This window comes from Neltuma alba, unplaced genomic scaffold (assembly GCF_004799145.2).
Source record: "Neltuma alba isolate B1F8T4 unplaced genomic scaffold, ASM479914v2 tig00012081_pilon, whole genome shotgun sequence".
NCBI lineage: Eukaryota > Viridiplantae > Streptophyta > Magnoliopsida > Fabales > Fabaceae > Neltuma > Neltuma alba.
In genome coordinates this window covers 296700-304156 of record NW_021636640.1, presented here as the reverse complement: position 1 = coordinate 304156, position 7457 = coordinate 296700, and the positions used below count along the sequence as shown (strand labels likewise).

At 34.5% G+C, this 7457-nt stretch overlaps 1 long non-coding RNA gene across 1 annotated transcript; it reads right to left on the bottom strand.

Annotated features, from left to right (window-relative positions):
- Positions 1 to 2397: 2397 nt before the first annotated feature.
- On the bottom strand, positions 2398 to 2793 carry LOC114722068 (uncharacterized). Its single transcript, XR_003738129.1, has 3 exons — positions 2725 to 2793; positions 2545 to 2616; positions 2398 to 2448 (listed from the first exon to the last, which is right to left on the bottom strand). It is a non-coding gene; the product is annotated as an uncharacterized LOC114722068 (long non-coding RNA).
- Between the last annotated feature and the right edge of the window lie 4664 nt (positions 2794 to 7457).

Genomic DNA, 7457 nt, shown 5'->3' with positions numbered 1-7457 from the left:
TTTGTTTTACTTCATGCTTCGTTTACATGAAGAATAAAAAAAATGCGTCATACAAAATCCAAGAGAAATTAAATCGGTATTTCTCCGTTAACCCTTGGTTATCGCAAGGATAGTTTTGCCTGTATCTAGACTCACTATTAAAAAGCGATTTTTTTATTAAAAAAATGTCACATTTTCTCTCCTGATTAATAATTTTAAACAGACCTAATATTTAAAAATATTTTATTTTTTCAATCTTGAGACAATTTTATTAAGCTAAGGATTATTACATATAAATAATGTACCTGCCAAGTTAACAAGTAACCTGAAAAGTGGTGCAAAAAAACCATGGAAGGCCCATTACGTGATAAAAGGACATGTCTTGGAGTTTTTTTTTTTCAAAAAAAAAAAGGACCTTTCTGTTGACAAGATTTTCTATTGCAGATGAAAGGTCTCTGGCGGGGACGTTTTTGTCCACCCAATTCTTTTTTTATGAAGTCCTTGTATAATTTATAGTTGCCATTTTCTTTTCTCATTCAATCCCATCCCATTTTCATTACCATTTCTAATTTCCTATTATTTTTATTGTAGAAATGCTTCATTATCAAGCAGCCCCTCGCAGAAAAATGAAAATATGAATAGCGACCAACATATAGATAACAAAAAATTAATTTAACGACAATTAGGCTTTCAATGAAATTTTCTGAAAAAATAAGCTGTAAAGATTCCGATATATAGTTGCAAACAAAAATCTCAATTATAATTTTGGGAGACGCATTTGAAACTAAAGTGCCTTATCTACATTTAAAAACTAAAACTCCCTAAATTTACAATTCTCAATATTCACAACTTATTTTTTGGAAAAAAAATTATTAAATACTTTGGGCTCGTTTAAAATAATTTATAAATAAATTTTCAATAACAATTTATTAAAAATGAGGCATGTGAAAGTGCTTATAAGAATTTAAAATAAAAAGATGCAAAGATACTCTTATTCGTTATTAATTCAATCTTTTGTAACCTAACTTTCATCTTCCCAGAAATCTTTCGGAGCAGAGCACTTCACAGCGCGTGTGGGAAGCATAGGAAAGAAAACTCACAGGCTAACTTTGGTACCCGCGTCATCTATCCATGGAGGTATTTGTCCAGTGAGAAGGTTTTTTGTCAAAAATCTACACAAAAGAAATTTCAAGAAAATGATAGAAGCCAACGTTGATATTTTAAAAGAACCCAAAAAAAAAAAAACAAAGATTTCTTACACATAGTGATGTTTCCTATGCATCTTAAAGGTGTCCGGGATATCTCCCGTCAAATTGTTGAAGCTTAAGTCTCTGCATATATACACATGCATAAAAATGTCGTTCTAATCAATACACTTGATTAGTAGGGGTATTTTAAAAAAAATAATATCCATTTATTACCAAAAAAACTAACATAACTAATTTTCTTAATATATTCAAGTTAGTCAACTAAATGGGTGTTTGGATAGAAACAAAACCATGATTTTAAAAATATTTTTATGGTATACGAAGTCAATATGTGGAGGAGTTTATCTCGATTTACGGAAAAGTGTATTTTTGAAAAGCACTTTTGACATAACCCAAACACCTCTTAACTCTTATATTAAGGATCAGAAGTAATAGAACCTTAAATAAATTGCTTTATTAATAACAAATAGAATAATATAACCTCCATTTTAAAAATATGTCTTTTGAAAAAATTGTTTTATTTCATATGTCTTTTTAAAAGTTTAAAGTAACATTCATTAATTTTAGAAACAAAAATGAGGCAATGTAGTTTGAAACGGAGTGTATATTTGTGTATTAAAACAGAGTTACAATTTGCTTTTGCATTTTTTATCCCATTTTTTGATTAATCTAATAGAACATGGGGGATATTGTTCTAGTTAGTAAAGAAATGAGCACTTACATAGTGGTTAAATTTTCCATACTCCCAAGATATGGATGTATCGTTCCATTAATCTTGCAATTCCTCAGTATCCTGTAAAACAATCAGATTGTGAGCGTCCTCGTCGAATCATAAAATCTGACATCTAAAATCTTATTTCAACCATTGAGATTTAAAATGTTTAGTATGTAATTTTTTAATAATAAAATTGTTTTTTAAAAAAAATATAAGATTCTTTTTATTTTAAATTTTATATCTATTAGAATAAGAAATTATTCAAAATATAAAATATATTTAAATTAAATTTGGATCATCCAAAATGAGCATTTCAAGCTCATATTTTCTGAGCATGAAATGCGCTTCAGACAAACATCGGTACCTCTCATATCTATTTTCCTTTCCCAAATAATTGCATCAGTGAGACAATGACTCAAAAAGTGAAGCAGGGTTAAGAATAAATGTAGTCAAAACAATACTTTAACTCACAGTGTCTCCAGGTTTGTCAAGCTATTAAGTTCTGGCAAATGCAAATATTCAGATCCATTCAGGTCACTAATAATCCTGCGTATGCGTCATTTACAATCATAGTCAAACATAATTAAGGTGCAAGTGATCTTTAAAACCTCACCTACAACGAAATCATCACACCATACTTACAATTCTCTCAGATTTTTCATTAGTGAGAATACTGAAGGAATTGGCCCGCTTAAACCACTCCCCAGAATCCTCCTGATAAAATGAAAAATCGTTCATTCAGATTAAAAGGCGTTGAGCGGTTCAAGAATTGAAAGAAATGAGAGTTGATAAGGGGAGGAAAAGGAAGAGAGATTTTCTTACAATTTCTCGAGACTCGTCCAGTTCTGAATAAAATCGGGTATCTTCCCTGAAAATTGATTATCCCCAATTTGACTGCCATCAGCCCATGTGTGGTGCAAGCAGGAAAAGTCACTGTTAGTTTAGATTTTTGAGCTGAAATAAGCAACATAGTGTAGTCATCATGGCAATGAGAGTATGATAAAAGAGGAAGCTTACAAGTATCGCAATGCAGTGAGATTGACTAATGTAGGAGGTAACTCCCCAGTAAAATTATTAGAGTTAAGCAGCCTAGGTTGACGAGGACAGATTATGAACATAAGCAAATGGAGTTCAAGTTTCAAAACACATGGTCAATCAACGAGCATGTGGACAGATTAAACTAAGAATTTAACACAGTGATTACAAACGGCAAATCAAATCAAGGGCTTACAATCTTTCAAGATTGGTGAGACTCCCGAGCTCCGGAGGAAGATTTCCAGAAAATTGATTGAACGCTAGGTCCCTGTCCATTTTAGGTCAAGTTAATTTCCACCAAAGCTTTGGGGAAACAATTCGTTAAGATGATAATTGATAGAACTCACAGACGCTGGAGAGTGGAAATGCTTCCTAGCTCTCGTGGCATTGTACCCGTCAGCCGATTTCCGTAAACCGAACTACCGTATAATTAAGAACAATGCATCGTTAGATTCATGTTAATTGAACGAAACCGTAATCATATTCTCTATAGTCGATCAAAATCAAAATGTAAGAGAGGACAGAGTACATTATGGTAAGTTGCGTGGAGCCCCATTCTGGAGGAATTGTGCCGTTGAGGTAATTAAGAGTGAGATTACTGCGAGCACAAAAGAGAAAGAAGTCGATTTGATGAAAGAAGCGCAGTGTCCCTAGATGTGTGAGTTCAAGTCTTAGAAGCACATACATTTCTGTAAGGTAAGGTAGCTCCGTCAGTTCTGGCGGCAGAGTCCCCGTGAGATTTTGAGATCTCAGTCTACTGCACGTCAGTTCCGCGCCGCAAAGAGGAAGGTGGCCAAATTAAATATTAAATAATAATAATGAGACAATTAATTGGGTTCTCTTCTTAGAATACATTTTATAATAAAGTATTATTACGTGTACAATAATTAGATTTTAAATATACTACGGGTACCTCTTATTTTTAATATAAGAGCTTTTTTAATTTTTATTTTGATTCTAAGTATAAGATTACAATCTATTTCGTCCCTTATATTTAGTACTCCTTCGATCCTAAATATAATACCTTGTTTAATTTTTATTTTGATTCTAAGTATAAGATCCCAATCTATTTCGTCTCTCATATTTAGTACTCCTCCGATTATAAATATAAGACCCCTTTTGTAGTGTAATTAGCTACTTAAGAAAAAAATATATTCTTCCAATCCTAAATATAAGACTCCTTTTATAGTGTAAAGGGGTTTTATATTTAGGACCGGAGGAATATATATTTTTTAAATAGCACTTATAATAATGGTAGTTTTAACCAATATAGTTAATTAGTAAGAATATTTTAAAAAACATAATACTCCTCCGGTCCTTAATATAGGACCTAATTGTTAAGTTAGTTTTGATCCTAAATATAAGACCCATTTTTCATATTTATCAATTTTTTCTAAATTATCCCTATGGATACTCCCTCAACCATAATCAAGTAGAAGAAGAAGAGGAGGTATTAAGAAAGATGATTATGATATTTTAGGAAAAACGTGTCACATTTCTTATAATTAACTAACTTATCTAACTTATTTAATTTAATCAAATTAGTTAAATGGGTTATATATTAAGGACCGGAGAAATATCTATTTATTACAAATAACTAACTTAACTAGTTTTTTTAACATACTCAAATTAGTCAATTAGATTTTATATTAACTAAAGGAGGTAGTAGTCAAAATGTTTATAATTTGTAAATTGTGTGATTGAGAATATATTTTATATTCAACTATGTTGCCCAAACACTAGCAATATAATATTATAACTCTATAGTTTATTCATTATTCACGAATTTGGTTGTCAGTTTCTTTATTTAAAAATAACTTTGTGAAAGTCTCCGAAAAAAGGTGCTAAGCCGTTGTATGCAAGCAGGGAAGACAGCGTCTGGTTTAAAAAAAGAGAAAAATCTATGTTGCTTGATACGGATGACTGAGAAATGTCACTAATGACTGTTAATTTTACCAAAATTACAATTTTTTTTAATGTTGAGCCCAATTACATCCATCAGTTAGCAAACTACAAAAAACAGTTTGTTTAATTTTATACACATAAAAAAACTATGGTATTTGTTCCTCTCCTAAGTGAGAGCTTTCTCTCTCCTATGTGAGAGGTGGTTACGACGGTGATCGTCGATTTGTGTGAACTCCGCCGCCCACTGCGACGGAGACTAGAGAGTGTAGCTGATCTATTGCGCATTGTGACAGTGAGGTATTGGTGAGGTTTGTTCTCAGAAGAGTGGAGGAATGGTGGATCGGGAGATGGAAGGTAGGGGAGGTTTGAGCAACAATGACCGTGACGTTGAAGGTCAAGAAGTGAAGTTAATTTGGAAGAATAGTGAGAACCGGAAGCTGTATGGTGGTGCTTTAGTAGGAAAAGTGATAACGGATAAGAGTATCCATAAACCTACTGTGATGCGGATGATACGAAAGGGCTGGAACTTAGAGAAGAGCGAAGATCTAGAGATTACTGAAGTGGATAGCCACGCGTTTATCTTTGAATTCCGTCGCAGAGAAGAATTTCTGAGGATTCTTCGGGGCCGTCCTTGGTCAATTCAAGGATTGTTATTAAATGTTCAAGTGTGGCAGAAGTTTATGGTGTATAAGGAGATTGATTTTAATTACTGTCCGTTTTGGATACAATTTCATGACCTTCCTCTTGAAGGCATGGATATGGAAAACGCGATTACTCTTGGATCAACAATTGGTGAAGTGATGATGGTGGAAAATCTGAGGCGTGGAGATGTTCTGATCAGAAGCTTCTTGAGGGCAAGAGTATTGGTGGACCTGAGAAAGCAACTAATTACAGAGAAGAAAACATCACGGCCTGATGGTGATCCAGTCTGGATTAAGATAAGGTACGAACGATTACAGAATTTCTGTTATAGATGCGGTAGAATAGGTCACGATCAAAGAGCTTGTCCTAACCGGGATAATGAACACTCTGACTTAATACTTGCTTTTGGTAATTGGCTGAGTGTGCAAGCTGCTAAGAATCTGGATGTTGAGACCATTCTATGTAGGAAAGGATTGGGTGGAGAGTGAAACTGATCTGATTGGAAGAAGGTCTATTGACTTAAAATTAGTAGATAGGGGCAGATTCAAGGATAAGTGGAGGGATAGTACAAAGAGAAAGAATGAGGAGGTTAGAAGTGATTATGCGAATACTTATGTGAATAGGAGGAATAAGGAGAATGTTAATCCAGCTTCTGTTGCTAAGGAGGTTAGGGTGCAAGAATTTAAGGAGGGGGAAGGAAAAGATGATGATGCTAAGAACAATGTAGTGAAGGATTGTGAAGGTAGTAAATCTCCAGTAGTCATATCAGAAGCAGAGAAGCTGAGTTGTGTTAACTCTCCCAGCCAAGGGGAAGATTTGTCAAAAGCCCTGGTTGTGTATGGTAATCAATCACTGCTAACAGAAGTTACTAAAGGAGTGAGTGCGATCAGGTTGAAGAGGGAGCTGGAGGATGCAGTTGAAAAGGAAAAAGTAAAAAGAAGAAAGTTCAATTTTGATGATGATTCACTGAAAGAAAAAAAAAGATGAGATGAGGGAAAAGAGGCCTGTGGAAAGAAGAAGGGTGAGGATTTTGAAGAGGAGGATCAGGAAAACGAAGGTATCAAGTTGTAAACCTGATTCTATTTCGGGTATTCTCAGTAGTCTGGGTGTAGATGTCTCTAAAGAGTACAGTAAAGGTTGTGGTAATGGAACAATGACTGAGGGTGATGGTGGCTGGCCTCAAATAGCCACCAAAGAGCCATGATTTACTTAGTTTGGAACTGTCAAGGATTAGGAAGGTCCTTGACAGTCAAAAAGCTGAGGGAGGAAAACTTTAGAAGAAATCCCTCAGTGATCTTCCTAATGGAGACTAGAATGAAGAAGAAAAAGGTTGAAAATATTAGAAAAAAGTGTCAAATGGATGAGTTGGTGGTAGTAGAGCCACAGAGTCAGAGGGGAGGTTTGGCTTTGATGTGGAAGAGGGAGGTTGCAATTAATGTTTGGTACTGCTCGAAGAACATTATTCACACAAGCATGATCTCTGCGACTAAAGGGGTACCTAACTATGTCACTTTTGTGTATGGTGCACCTAGAGAGGAAGAGAAAATGCTTGTATGGAATAAGATGAGAGACATTGCTTCAAGGATTGATGAGCCCTGGCTCTGCATGGGGGACTTTAATGATATTGCAGCTTGCTGTGAGAAAATTAGTAGCAGACTTGTAAATGTGAGAAGAATGTTGAATTTTCAGGGTATGCTATCATATTGTGGTCTTCTGGATCTGAAATTTAGTAGACCTCGGTATACTTGGAATAATGGTAGGATGGGTAGTGCACATGTGAAAGAAAGGTTGGATAGGGCTATGGTGAATGTAGAATTTTGTGAAGCTTTTCAGAATGCTTTGGTTTTGCACATAGAGCCAGTGGGCTCAGATCATCATATGCTTTGTGTTGATTGCGATTTTAAGCATACTCGTGTGCAAAGGCAATTCAGATTTGAAGCATATTGGATGGAACACGTGGAGTTCTTGAAGGT